This window comes from Pan paniscus, chromosome 16 (assembly GCF_029289425.2).
Source record: "Pan paniscus chromosome 16, NHGRI_mPanPan1-v2.0_pri, whole genome shotgun sequence".
Taxonomy (NCBI): domain Eukaryota; kingdom Metazoa; phylum Chordata; class Mammalia; order Primates; family Hominidae; genus Pan; species Pan paniscus.
Window position 1 is genome coordinate 29,459,176 of NC_073265.2, and position 15,191 is coordinate 29,474,366.

At 46.7% G+C, this 15,191-nt stretch overlaps 1 protein-coding gene across 9 annotated transcripts in view; it reads left to right on the forward strand.

The window, feature by feature from the left end:
* Positions 1-13,874: 13,874 nt before the first annotated feature.
* The window catches only part of PAK6 (p21 (RAC1) activated kinase 6), a 38,440-nt gene continuing 37,123 nt past the window's right edge, over positions 13,875-15,191 (forward strand). For 4 of the 9 annotated variants that reach the window (XR_008621058.3, XM_055098267.3, XM_034938514.4 and 1 more), the window contains exon 1: positions 13,919-14,659. The gene's annotated coding sequence lies outside the window, so the exon portion shown is untranslated. Of the gene's footprint in view, positions 14,660-14,718; positions 14,953-15,191 lie in introns of those variants that run through there. The other 5 variants (XM_055098268.2, XM_055098270.2, XM_034938515.3 and 2 more) reach the window with 5 other exon arrangements.

A 15,191-nucleotide genomic window follows, 5' to 3' on the forward strand; every position in this document is an offset into this window, starting at 1 on the left:
GAACCCTCCAAAGACTTTACCATGGCCTATAAGACCCCACCCTATCTGACCCCACTCTCTCTGACCTCCTCCCGGACTCCCCTCTTCCTCACCCACACTGCTGTAGGCGGCCTCCTTGTTGCTTCTCAAATGTGCCAACTAATTTCCCTCTCCCTCTCTTTAAAGCCTTTTGGCTTTTAAGGCCAGTTGTTTTTTGGCCTTGTTTTCCTTGATCTTCATGTAAATTACTCCCTTTCTTCCTTTCAGGTAGGTGTCTTCTCAAATCTCCACTCTATCAGAGAGGCTGTCCCTGACCATTCTGTACACTGTACAGAATAGCATCCCATCCCACACACACTGCTATCACTTTCTATCCCTTTTTACCCTCCTTTATTTTTCTATAGCACCTGTCACCGCCTCATGTGTGTGTCTGTGTTGTGTGTGTGCGTGTATACATACACTTTTTTTTCTTTATCTCTCTACTAGAATTTAAACTCCTTAAGGGTGGGGATTTTCTTTGTTTCCTGTTTGACTGCACTGTCTAGAACAGTGCCTGAATGAATAAAACTGTTTTACCTAAAGTACAAAAAACTCTTAAAATGAAAAAATTGATAAACCAAAAGAAACAGGCAAAGGACATGAACAATCCACTAAAACACTTTAATGGCTCATATACATGAGATGTTCATTCCTAATTAAATAAAATGCAAAATAAATGAGAAATTGTCATACACTCTAAATGGCTGAAAACTGTATTTCTAAGGATGATAAGAAACAGGCATTCATATATTATTAATTGGGATGCAAATTGGTACATTATTAGAAGTTGATTTGGCAAAATTCACTTAAATATTCCCTTTAGCTGAGAAATTTTCCTAAGAATTTATCTCACAAAAGCATTGACACAGGAGCTCAGAGAAAGCACTGTTTCTAACACTTGTCCTGTCTGCTTCCAAGACTCGACAGTCCCCAGAGGGATAATCCACGTGACAGACCCCAGGAAGGTAGTGCTGGCACTAGTGCAGAGGCGCTGGCAAGCCATCTCTGTAAGCTTCAGGGTGCCTCACCATTGGCAGGGAACGCCCTTCCAATTTGCCATGAGCCCTTGTAGATGGCAGAACCTGAGATAGGCAGACATTTTCAGCCTATGTAGGGAAAAAAGCCGTGGGGAAAAAGTGATTGCCTTTGGTGGGGAGAGTGTATGGGAGTGGAGAGAGGAAAGAATGAAGGCTCTTACTTTTCAATTTGTACATTTATAAGCATTTTGAATTTTCTGACCATGTACATGAATTGCTTTTTTAAAAAATGTACTGGGTTAATCTAGGCTAAGAAATTATAGGCCATGTTTTTGCCATCTTTTCCCTCCTCTATGTTGTAAAAACTAAGCCTTGTAAGTGTTCGTTTTTTAAAAAACTGGGACTTTGGAAAGCTTTATTATCTAAACATGAAAGCAAGGTTGATATGGAATTCAAATGAAAGTAAAAATAATTTTAAATCATTGAAGATAATATATCTGAGCTTTTATTTTTAGTATATGAAAATTCATGTTTAAATGTTTTATACTGTTCTATTAGAGATATGCTTTGTAACATTACCATCTTCCTACTATTACAACTTCCTATGTCTGTGAACAAGGTATCAAATTATGTAAAATCCAACTCTTTTCAACACAAAATACATTTTTTATGGCTTTCATATAAAAACTTGAGTTTTCACAAAGTGATGTATGTTTAAGAAAAGAACAAACAGTGATGAACTTAGGCTAAACTTCTATAGACATGTGCTTTTTTTCCATCAAAACATATTACTTCCAATAATCTTGCTCCTTAGAGGCTTGTGTGGCAAACCTTTGACTTATGAGTAGTATCATCCTGTAAATTCATGTTAGCCTTTTCATAGGAAATTGTGGTTGTCCTGTCAAACTGCTAGTTTTTAAGCCCCTTGTGAGCAGGGGACTATGTGTCTATTAATTTTATATACTCCCAGAAATGAGCTCATGGTTCTTAAAAATAAGTAGTGAATTAAAATATTGGAAAAGAGCAGCCACAAGTTCAGAAAGTAGTTACACTGGCGCCTTGGTGAGAGGGAAAAATATCTGAGTGAGTCTCTAGATGTAGCTGAAAGTGTAATCTCACTTTCATTTTTAGTATGCCACTTTATACATGTTTCTTTAACATGTAATAATTGACTGCTGACCTTACATTGCAATACACTTCACTGTCCTGTTTATACCTTTTTTAATTAAATGTTATTTTCACAAGTATATTCCACTGAAATGTGTACTGTATTTCCTATTAAATTGCATCAGTCTTGAAATTAAAGTGAGGATGGCATTTCATAAAAAAATACCAGTTAAAATCTGTGGACAAAAAGATATGCATTTTATTTGTTTTCTTTTTTAAAACTTTTTTTTTTTTTTTTTGGCATTTTAAAGCCTAGCTGTCTCCCCACCCCCCCCGCATCCCCCCACCAAGAGATGGGGTTTCACCATGTTGCCCAGGCTGGTCTCGAACTCCTGAGCTCAAGCAGTTTGCCCACCTTGGCCTCCCGAAATGCTGGGACTACAGGCATGAGCCACCGTGCCTGGCCCTTATTTGTTTCCTTTTGCATTTTAAACAAAATTGAAAAATCTGATAACCCTAGAACAAAGTGATAACACAATTTAAAAAGATGACATGCATGAAGCTTCAGTGATATTGTCTCATTCAAGGAAATGATAGCTAAGGGTGAATGAGTGTGCAGTGAGTCCAGAGTCCCAGTGAGTCCAGGGGGTCAGGCTGGCAGAAATATGAGTGAGGCAGAGTAGACAAAAGCTAACTAGCGTGGCCAGGAGAGATCTTTTCAGACCAACTGTACCCCATCACTGAACAGATATAAAAGCCATTGCTTAGGACTCACTCAGACCGGCATGTTCAATATCCTAGCATATGGACCAGTGGTTGAGGTTCCATGGTATAGGCCATTGGGGGCAGCTGCATAGCTCCTCCCTGTACCATTCCTCTGCTACATTTTATTATGTATTGCCTTGGACTTGTCTCTATGTATGGCCTTACCTCTCCAACTCATATGAGTTTGTTGGGGGCAAGTTTTTTTTTTTTTTTTTTTGAGATGGAGTTTCACTCTTGTTGCCCAGGCTGGAGTGCAATGGCGCAATCTCGGTTCACTGCAATCTCGCCTTCTAGGTTCAAGTGATTCTCCTGCCTCAACCTCCTGAGCAGCTGGGATTATAGGCGTCCACCAACATGCCCAACTAATTTTGTATTTTTAGTAGAGGCGGGGTTCTCCACATTGGCCAGGCTGGTCTTGAACTCCCGACCTCAAGTGATCCACCCCCGTCAGCCTCCCAAAGTGCTGGGATTACAGGCGTGAGCCACCGCACCCGGCCAGCAAGTTCTCTTTTTATGCCCTGGTTAGGACTTCAATATAGTGCTCACATTATAAGGGGTTGACTTTACAGGCCCAAGGTCTGCTTAGAACCTTCTCAGCATTGAGATGGCTCTCTGCCTATGGTACCAAAGCAAACACTAGCATGGTGGCTAGAAATTCTGCCTTTAGCCAGAATATCTGGACTTGAATCCTAGCTGTGTAGCACTGGACAAGTTAACCTCTCTGAGCCAGTGTCATCCATAAAATGAGGATAACTGAAGTGCCTACTTTACGGAGTATTGAGAACTGAAGCTTTAAGTACGCATACTTGTAGGTGTTTGTATTGATTTAGTTCTAATGTTTAATGGCCTAAGGTTCTCTGGAAACCTCTCAAGTAATTTGAGATCTCAGCTGGTTGATCGGAGCCTTACTATCTTTTGACTTAATGTGCACAGTATAGCTAAACCTGTGATATAATAAAGGTAAGTGAAACAAATGTAGTATTCTGTAATTTAGAGATAAGGGAAAATTAGTTGTTTCTATCAGGATAAGTTTCAGGGAACCAAATATTTGTACTTAAAGAGATAGTCCTTAAGATCAGCCAAATACCAAGGTATCAGGAAAGTCCATCCAGTCCCCATTCTCATTCCACAAGGCCGTTTCAGCCCAAAGGACCTCTGGCTTGCAGCTGGGCTGCTTCTGTGCCATGTTCAGAGTGCAGAGATCTTTAAAAGGCTGACTTGGGTCCTGTTTGCTCCAAGGTACCAGGCAGGGTCTTGCTGCCCACCAGCCACTTACAGGTGCATCTCAGTCTTCCCCTCTCCAACCAGGAGAAATGGCTTTCTAGCTTAGGGGCATGGCCTACTGATCCCATTTAAGGCATCTAGTCCCTTCCTGAGACTCTTGTTGCTAGAGCATCGCCACACAACAATGTTGCGGTCAACAGTGAACCTCATATCTGACTGTGGTCTCATAAGATATAATACCAAAAATTTACTGTACCTTTCTATGTTTAAATATGTTTACTTTTTACTTTTATTATTTTTTGAGACAAGGTCTCACTCTGTTGCAGGCTGGAGTGTGGTGACATGATCAGAGCTCACTTCAGCTCCATCTTCTAGGCTTAAGCGATTCTCCCACCTAAGCCTCCCAAGTAGCTGGGACTACAGGTGTGTGCTACCACACCTGGCTAACTTTCTTTTTTTAAAATTAGAGACAGTGTTTCACAATGTTGCCTAGGCGGGTCTCAAACTCCTGAACTCAAGGGATCCTCCCACCTCGGCCTCCCAAAGTGATGGTATTACAGGTATGAGCAACTGCCTGCAGCCTAAATATGTTTAGATACACAAATGCATACCTTTGTGTCACAACTGCCTACTGTATTCAGTACAGTAACATGCTGTGCAGGTTGTAGCCTAGGGGCAATAGGCTACACCATATAGTCTAGGTGTGTAGTAGGTTTAGACCATCTAAGTTTGTGTAACTACACTCTGATGTTTGCACAATGAAACTACCTAACAACGCATTTCTCAGAATGTATCTCTGTCATTAAGCTAGTATCTGTCATTAAGCAATGCACGACTGTATTTCTATTTTATGCTCTGCTACATCCCTCACCTGAGCCAATGAATAAAAGGCAATCACTTGCTTAATAGGAAAAAGGAAAGGGGAAAATAACAGGAAGCCCTGTGAACTCAATTCAGGAACTGGAAAACCTGGGCTCAACAGCTGCTTGATCTGATTAGGTCACTGCCTTTGCTTGCCCATCTAAACTATTACTGATGGCTCCTACCCCAAAGGGTTCTTATGAGAATGAACACAAGACAGGAGGTGAGCATGGAAGTTCCTTGGCTTAGAACAAGCAGTGTCTGCTTCCCCAGCATCCAGCCCAGGGCAAGGCACATGGGAGGCAGTAGGAGCTGGTGCAAACCACTGGTGAATCTAAGCCACTGTTGAGAGAGATGCCTGACATTCTTATTCACTCAGGCCTGCAGCTGCAACCTGTTGACTCCTGTTTTACTCTTTGTTGAACACAGAAATGTGTTCATTTTTGCCCTCCAGGGCAGCAAATAATATCTTGGAATGTGGCAAAAAAGATAAGCCCCTATATATTAAGTTTTACTGTGGCCTCCACAGTGATGATGGATACCACGAAGAATATAACAAAATGTAAGGCATGCTCACTCCCTTCAGAGAGCTTATAATTTGGAGAAACAGGCCACAACACTTAAAAGCCAAGATAATATATGAGAGAAATAAGTCAGTCAAAAACGGACATCTCGAGGGAAGCCATGAGCAGTAGCTGATGGAGTGGAGCGGTGTATATGTTAGACTGAAGTAAGGGCTAGTGTGGCATGATAGGGGCTGGAGCTGGCTTATATTAGGTAGTTTTCAGCTGCAAAAAAAACCCAGAAGAACAACCAAAATATCTTAAGTGGTAAGAATATCTGTTATTTCACATAACAGCAAACCTGGAGCTCAGAAGTTCATGCGGGACCCAAGTTGTTTCCACCTGCCTATTCCTCCATCCTCAGCATGCTGGCTTTTGTCCTCGAGCTGGTTCCCTTGTGGGTCTCAGTTGGCTACCACAGTTCCAAGTTCCTCAACAACTTGGAGCAGCATAAGAAAACTTTCTCCCAAAACCCTCCCAGCTGGCTTCCTCGCGTGTCTCTTGGCCAGATTGTCACATATGTGAGCCTACACCAATCCCTGGCAAAGGGAAGGGCATTACCAAGATTGGTTTAAACTTAAGATTCACCCCCAAGGGCTGGGGCTGGGGAGGGGCCTTTCGCTGGGTACACAGTTAGGAGAGGAGTGTACATTCTAATAAATTGAGTTTCTTCCAGCAAGGGAGGTGAGATGGATTTAGAAAGGCAACCAAGCTGGGCATGGTGGTTCACACCTGTAATCCCAGCTACTCACGAGGCTGAGGTGGGAGGATCAGTTGATCCCAGGAGTTTGAGGTTACTGTGAGCTATGATGGCACCAATACACTCCAGCCTGTGTGACAGAGAAAGACCTCATTTTTTATTTTATTTTTTCTTAAAAAGCAACCAAGTGTCTGCTATATAGGTAATGTTGTTGGGAAGAAGAAAGGAAGGATTTGGTATCACAATAGCATCCTAGACTCTGAAACAGATCGCCTGGGTTCAAACCCATGTCCTGTCATTTAATGACCTGAGTAAGTAAGTTAACACCACAATGCCTTAGTTGCATCATCTCTGAAATGGGATTATAATGGTTCCTACCCAGACTATAAATTTCATGGGGACAGGGTCTCATCTTGCTCGCTGAGTTCTCCCCAGCACCTAGCAGAAAGCATTGTACCTAGCAGGTACTCGGTAGATATTTGTTGAATGGGTTAATTGTATTGTGAGGATTAAATGAGTTAGTGTATGGCAAGGGTTCAGCACAGCACATAATCTAAAGTATGTGCTCAAAAAAATAGTGTTTCACTGCAGGCTTTGTAGAGACCTTTGGAACCCTCTTTCAGCAGTCCCCAACCTTTTTGGCACCGGGACCAGTCGCATGAAAGACAGTTTTTCCACAGATGGGGCATGGTGGGGGATGGTTTCGGGGTGAAACTAAATTCTCAACCTAGATCCCTTGCATGCATAGTTCACAATAGTGTTCGCATGCCTATGAAAATCTAATGCCCCTTGCAGGAGGCAGAGCTCAGGCAGTAATGCATGCTTGCCTGCTGCTCACCTCCTACTGTGCAGCCCAGTTCCTATCAGGCCACAGACCTGTACCAGTCCACAGCCCAGGGGTTGGGGACCCCTGGGGTGTCTTCTGGCTCCTTTGCACTACCTATGCTGCCAGGCTTAGCAGCAGCCCTAGAAACAGGTGTATCAAGAAGACTCTGCTCCTGGTGGGCTGGGGCTGAGATGGCAGAGGCCCATCCCATCATATGCCAGAAAGAGGACACACTTGTGAGTCCAGGACTTGGGACTCTATAGTTTTCTTCTCTGCTCAGACTGGCTTCTGGGCAGCTCCTCACTTTGCCATTAACTCCTCAGAGTCAAGCCCCAGACGCCCCTTGGACCAGCCCCACTCCTAAGGTCATCTGGTCAGGGTCTGCAGGGGTGACGCTTTCACTGACAAAAGGATTTTAATTTTGGTCCTATCCCTAGTGTAGTCCCGGCCAGTCTTTGGTAGTCACCCACTTTTCCTGCTCTGACAGAGATGGGCCAGCCCCTCCCATAGGGGCTGCTCCCGGGAAAGGCTCATCCACAGGGTAGGCCTCTGCCGGGCCTGCTGCCAGCCACTGAGCCTTTGGCGATTGAGAGCTGACTCCCGACTGAGGTGTAGGCCTCCGTCCAGCCAGCACAAAGGGAGGCACATCCCTTGCAGCAGTACCCACAGCCCCTGTCACGGCAGGCTGTGGCCAGACCCTGATTGAGTGGCTCCCTCTCAGCCATCTGTTCAATCACCCAGAAACAAGTCAAGTCAAAGCTCCCAGTGAGTTCCTGCCTCAGCCATTTGGTGTCACAAGGAAAGCCAGGGTGTTGCCACTTCCTGATTTGGGACAAGATGTGTAAATGCATTGAGCCTCAGACTCCTTATCTGTAGAACTTGGGGTAATGATAACTACTTCATGGTGTTTTAAGAATTCCATGGAATCACAGATGGAAAGAGCCTAGATGTACTATGCCTGACTCGTTGGAGACTTCACATAAAAGGGTTTTCAGCTGCTGCCACCCCCATCTTTTAAGTATTTTCACAACTCCATACACCTGGTCCTGGCAAAAAGAATTTCATTCCCTGTTCACTTACTTGAAAACCCCTCTTCTTTTTTTTCGAGAGAGAGGGTCTCACTGTGTTGCCCAGGCTGGAGTGCAATGGCCAAATCTCAGCTCACTGCAGCCTCAACCTCCCACGTAGATGGGACTACAGATGTGCACCACCATGCCTGGCTAATTTTATTTTTTGTGAGACAAGGTCTCACTGTTGCCCAGGCTGGAGTGCAATGGCCAAATCTCAGCTCACTGCAGCCTCAACCTCCCAAGTAGATGGGACTACAGATGTGCACCACCATGCCTGGCTAATTTTATTTTTTGTGAGACGAGGTCTCACTGTTGCCCAGGCTGGTCTCGAATTCCTGGACTCCAGCAATCCTCCCGCCTTGGCCTCCCAAAGTGCCAGGATTAAGGCACGAGCCACCATGCCCAGCCTGAAAACCCGTTTTCCTGAGGGAAAACTGTTCTGGAAGTCAACAGCAGAGTCCCTTGCCAGGGCCACTTCTAATACTGATGAGATTCTGGCCTGTGCTCCCCTCCCTCATATCTTGTGTAGCATTGTGACTAGAGATTGGGTAAAAAGGGAAGACCTTGCCAAATGTTGCCCACCTGCTACCCTCTCCGGCTGTCTGCTGACGTTGGCCACTTGAGTCTCTTGTCACTGACTGTGCCCACCCTTGGCCCCTGCCAGCATCCTCCACACACCTTGCCCACAGGAGGACAGCTGGAGCAGGGCCACAGGGGAGGGCATGCAAGGGACCTATCTGACAAGGCCCTGAAACTTCCTTCCCACTGAGGACCCCAGGACTTGACCTAGTCATCCCCCACTTTGCTGCCAATACTTTGGGAGCAGGCAGATGTCCAGGAAGCGTCTGTTCCTCTGTACCCTCCCTGCCAAGGAAGGAGCTTGAGAAAAATCTCTTGAAGGTAGAGCCCCTGCTTCTGGCCTAGCTCTCCTGGAGGCACAGGGCTGACGAGTGCCGCCAAGGTAAGACCAGCTCTGGAGTGTGGGATATACAGGCCTTCAGTGGCAACACCTGCTCATTAATCAAGCCCTTCCTTTCCGGAACCTGCCCTGGCTTGGGATGGTGGGAAGGAAGGAGAACAGAATCTGTTCCTCCCTTCCTGGCCCTGCGGTGAGAGGCGCTGACTAGTGTCGGTGGGTGGAGACAGGCCCATCAGAAGGCCTGAGTGAGGCACCCTCTGTACGTGCAGCACAAGCGGGTGTGGAGTGTGGGGAAGCATCTAAAGATCTAGAAAAATTTGGCAGCAAAGGAATTTTACCCACACACTGGAGCCCTAGGCTTTGTTTCTAAAAGTTTTTATTATTCTTTAGGAAAACTTGGGAAGCACTGGTTTATGAAAATTTTTAGAACTTCATTGCTACATGGCCTTTCCAAACACATCCCCAGATGGTTTCTTTAAAACCATGCAGTGGCACAAGGTTGATATAAACAGTTGTTCCAGCTGAATCCAACTCACCAAAACGGTGCAGGTGAGGCAAATTACTTTTGAGACTGCAAGTACTGTATATGTCCATTAACAAAAACACAGTAAAAGACTTTAAGAAATTGTAAGGACACTGGCTTGACTGATTCATGCGGCTGCAAATCCCTGGGAGCCAAGATTCAAAGGCAGAAATGTCTGTGGTGACAGCACCACCACTGCCTTTGACCAAATTACAGATCTGTCACACTCAGAGCTTGCTGCTAGCATGGGGCTGCCATTGGCAGCAAAGGGAACTTCATGGGTCTGTGAGGAGGAACAGCTGAGTTCCTGACTGCCTTTAATTTTCTCTGAGGCTTTGCTGAGTCACCTAATCTCTTGGGGCTGTGGTTTTCTCACCTGTAGAAGGAGGGACAGGGCTGATATCCCTAGAGTGCCTTTCAGCTCTGGGATTCACGCATTCTAAGGAGGGTGGCTAGAGCACAGAACCTCTAAAGATGTTCATTCATTCCTTCAACAAAGTTTACATGAGCACCTGCCATGTGCTAAGCACCAGGGCCGACCACTGGCCCAAAAACGCAGGCATCTGCTGACCTGCCCACTGCAGCAGCAGCCATACCTTTGCAGGCCGGTGGAGCCCCCCTTTCTACAGCCTGTGGAAAAAATGGTTCTAAATTTGCAGATCCTCTCATCAAATCAGGAAGTCAAGAAACATGATAGAATAGAGGAACTGGTCTCAGTTTGCACAGGCCATCAGTTTCACAAGACAGGAATCGAATATCAACAATGGCTGATTATCACACTCAGGAATTGAAAATAATTAGAAAAAGAGGCAAAGATGCTGTGGCAATCATTGGCTGGTCCCCTTTGGTCTCCAGCACCCATTCCCCTTTGGTTTAGTAACAGCACCCTAACTTTCCTCCCTATATCGTGTGATAACAGAAGCACTCTCTCCAGGATACCCTCCCTGAGAGACAGGCATATGACCTGAGCCAGCCAATCAGACTCCTTCCCTGCAAGGATGCACTAGGTGGACAGCATGGTGGGAGCATCTCTCATCCAGGCAGGGGTGATCTGTGGGACTGCAGTCAGTCCTGATGCTTAGAGACCCCAGGACTGCCGTAGCTTCTGTCCTGGACTTGATTCTCCAGGCTAACAGAGAACCTGACTGATGCAGATTCAGGAGAGCTGGTTTGTTTAGTTCTCAGTTCCTTTCATGAAATGGCTATTATCTCTGCTAGCTACTATAGCAGAAATCTGGAAAACATGATTTTTCTTGATTTATGAAATTGTTGATGTTTCTTCAGGAATTTCCGCCTGCTTCTCATAAACTGGCAGAAACTTAGAAATGTTACATTTCTTAAAGAGAGTCATTGTAATTATTATCTGAATAAGATGATAGTGTTTTGAATTTAACGTAATAAACTCTAACTCCTGCCTTAGTGCCTTCACATCTTCATGTTGCCCCTCCCTCTAACAACATTTCTGAAAATTTGAAAGACATGAAGGAAGAAAAAGTGTTTTCCATATCCCCACATTGCCTTAAAGTGGACTTTGCAGAGGAAAATGTTCAAATATACAAGTTTTAGGTACTCTTCATAGCTCTTGGTTTTCTATTATTAGGGTTTGTTTGTTTGTTTCTTTTGAGACTGAGTCTCGCTCTGTTGCCCAGGCTGGAATGCAATGGCGCAGTCTGCTCACTGCAATCTCCACCTCCCGGGTTCGAGCAATTCTCCGCCTCAGCCTCCTGAGTAGCTGAGATTACAGGTGCCCACCACCACACCCGGCTAATTTTTGTATTCTTAGTAGAGACGGGGTTTCACCATGTTGGCCAGGCTGGTCTCGAACTCCTGACCTCAGGTGATCCACCCACCTCGGCCTCCCAAAGTGCTGGGATTACAGGTGTGTGCCACTGCGTCTGGCCTATTATTCGTTTTAAAAACATACATTCCTTTATTTTTACTTTTGTATTGTTTAAATACAACAGTACATGTTCACTGAAACAATGCAAGAGTGTAGAAAGTCCAAAGAGAAAGACCCCTCTCACCACCACTCCTATTTCCAAGGATAACCACATTGACAGTTTGCGGTTTAAACATACAGATATAGAAATATCTTTAAATAAAAAAACTTATATGAGATTATGCCATCTCATTTTCAAGTTAACATTGATCAACCTGGTCTTTTTGCTCAACTATCATGGTCATCCTTCCTCATACATACATATGTACATACATACCGGTACACACATAGCTGGTACATACATACCGACTGACCAAACTCATTCATTTTAAGGCTGCAGATACTTCATTGCATGGGGATGTACCATCCAGTATAGATCTGTCACCCAATTAATCTGCCCAATTGATGCACATTTTGGTGGCTTCAAATTCTTTGCAGTTACAAACAGTGCTACCGTGAATATTCTTATACAAATATCTTCAAGCCGATGTGCAACTATTTCTTAACTTGGATTCCTAGAAGTGCATTTGCTGGATCAAGTACATACACATTTTGAAATTTTGGTCAAGACTGTAAAATTGCCCTCCAAGAAGACTGTACCAATTCACTCTCCCACCTGCCATTTTTTTTTCACTGTATAATGACAGGGAGTGGTATATCCCTTTTGTTTTAGTTTGCATTTCCTGGATCATTCCTTAGTGAGACAGAGCAGAAGTGGATTATTTATAAGTTTACACACAAAATTACATTGAGATACAAAAAGAAGAAAAATACAGAGTTCCTCTCCAAAAGGAACTGATAACCTAGTTTAAAGGGAAAATGTTTCATATTGACCACAAATTGAATTTTTTTTTTCTTTTGAGACAGAGTCTCGCTCTGTCGCGCAGGCTGAAGTGCAGTGGCACAATCTTGGCTCACTGCAACCTCCGCCTCCCGGGTTCAAGCAATTCTCTCCTGCCTCAGCCTCCCAAGTAGCTGGGATTACAGGCACGTGCCACCACGCCCAGCTAATTTTTGTATTTTTAGTAGAACGGGGTTTCACCGTGTTGGCCAGGCTGGTCTCGATCTCTTGACCTCATGGTCCACCCGCCTCAGCCTCCCAAAGTGCTGGGATTACAGGCGTGAGCCACCGTGCCTGGCCACAAATTGAAATTCTTATGTTTAATGCCATGACATCTAATACTGCGTTCAATCAAAATGTCTACCCATGCAGCTTGAGACCTTTGCACAGAAGGTGCCTAGGGTCATGATTTGGGAAGATTAATCTGCCACCAGTGGAGGGGTGGATAAAAACTAATGTTTATTGGGATCAAGATGAGCAGTCTCTGTGCCAGAAACTTTATTCATTTAATTTCCACAGCCCTGTGAGGCAGGTGAAATCATCCCCATTTTATGGATGAGGAAATTGAAGTTCAATTGGTTCAATAACATGCCAAAGGTCACTCAACTGATGAACAGTGGAGCTGAGATGCGGAAGACTGAAGACTCAGAGCCTGGACTTTTAACCAAACACTACATGGCTTCGCTACAGAAGAAAGTTAGAAAGAGTTTTCAAAAATAAAATGTAGAGCCAAGTGCCACCTTGAATATAAGGGACTGGGGGACGGGAAGAGGCAAGAACTCCCAGGCTTCCCTCTGGCTGTCAATAGCCAGTGGGTCCTGGCAGTGGGAGCTGGGCCATCAGAGGTGGCGCCTGAAGTGGGGCAGGCACAAAATGGGTTTTGGGGCAAGCATTTGCCCAGGTGATGGTCAAAGCCACAGAAAAAGGGTGTTTTGATGGAGTGGTGGCTGAGTGTGGGGAGAGATGAGCAGGGGACAAAGCCTGAAGTTTGGGCAGCCCACGATTGGACACTAGGAGAAGAAAAAGAACCAGTGGAGGAGACACTGAGGCTAGGGATGGGGAGGGCACTGTGGAAGGCTGGGCTCCACCTGGCGCTCCGGGGAGCTGGCAGGGGGGCACATCAAGGAGCTCAAGCTGCCTCACCAGCAAATGCCTCTGTTTCTGACCAGGGGCAATGAAATAAAGGGACCCGGTTGAGTAACTGGTTTCTGGTCCCTGCCAGCCCAGGAAGCCAGCACCCACCCTGCCTTACATCCCATGTGCCACTCTCAGCCTTCGAAGGAAAACCAGCTGAGACCAGCACCTGCCAGGTCTGAATGCGCAGCTTCAAGTTCTGGGGGGTGGGGGTGGGGGTGAGCCAAGGAGGTCTGGCTTCTCTAGGGCAAGGGTAGGAAGGACAGCAGGGAGGCTCACCCTGAGCCCGGCAGGCAGCCCTTCCTCCTCCTCCCCTTCAGCAAAGAAAGGCAGATAAAAACGTGTTTTTATAAATAGCTCCAGCCCCAGCTGATTTGTAAATTCAGTGGGTTTTTTGTGTCAATGACATCACCTTCCTCCCCATGGCAACCCCCGACGATATCAAAATTGCCAAGCAACGTTGGAGCAGCTCGGCGCCCCAAACGAGCAGGTCGATGCCTGAGGATTTAATGGAGAAATCCCAAAGTGAGCCGGGGCGCACGGTGGAGGAGGGGCGCGCCGCAGCCGGGGCCGCTGGGCCCTGATGGGCGGGAGCGGGGTGGAGCGGCCTCGCCTGCCAGGCAGCCCTGGGCGCTGGGCTCCGCGGCCACACTCTGGAGACAGCCACGGTCCAGGCAGGTGGGGGAGGGCGCTGCTCCCGTCCTGATGTGCCAGGAGCCGCCAGCAGCCATCCAGGTGACTAAGCCGGCCCACTAGCACTGAGTCACCGCCCGCCTCGAGCTGTTCTTGCTTCTCCTTTGCATCTGATTATTTTGGGAGCTGGAAACTTGGAGCTGCACCTGAGTCCCGCCCCTTCTAGCTCTCCCCTCCCTACCTTGGGCTCCAGGAAGATGGGACTTGCTGTGAGTCTGCTGCCACCCCCTAAAGATATGGAAGACGCTGTGGGGGCCAGAAGTGCCCGGGGGGCTGTGGCAGCAGGCAGAGTGCAATAGCAGATATGGTGGTCAGGCTGCCCGTGTGTGTCCTCTGGAGGTGTTGGGACAGAAGGGCAGTCTTGTCCGAGCTGACTGGAGTCCTCCCGGGCTGGCTCTGAACTCATCTCCCACGGGGATGTTTCTGTAAAGGAGTGGCTTCTGGGGTCGGAGTGGCATTTGGAGAGCGAGGCTGGATTGGCTTAGGCTGGCCTGGGCAGGTAGGTGGCTCTGTGTTGGGTGTGGACCCACGTGTGTGTGAGTGCGAGAGTGTGTAAGCCAGTGTGTGTGCCGTCCCCCTGCTGGGGACAGCAGCTGGGTCCAGCAGAGAGCTGGCTGGGGGATTGACAGGAGTTTATCCTAACTGATGCTGGGTGGGCACAGGCCCTGAGATGGGCGTCAGGGAGAGGGGACGCCAGACACACGGCCTGAGCAGGGTGAGGAGCAGCTGCCAGCCCTGGCAGGCCCAGGCCCTGTCTGGGTGCACAGGACAGAGACACAGCAAGATGCCCAGGTAGGAAGCCGTCCGGAGGGGCTGGCCAGGATGAGAGCCCATCACTGGGGGGCTGGACAGCCCATCAGCTGCCCCTTCATTCTGGCAGGCCTGGGTACCAAGGAAACAGCTTCCTACCAAGAACCATGTCACTCTCTTATGCAGGGCCAGTCAGCACCCATGTGCGTCTCTGCTGAGCTCACAGGGACACATTCAGTGAGAAGGGTGCTGGCCAGGGCATGGCTTCCCCATGATCAGGA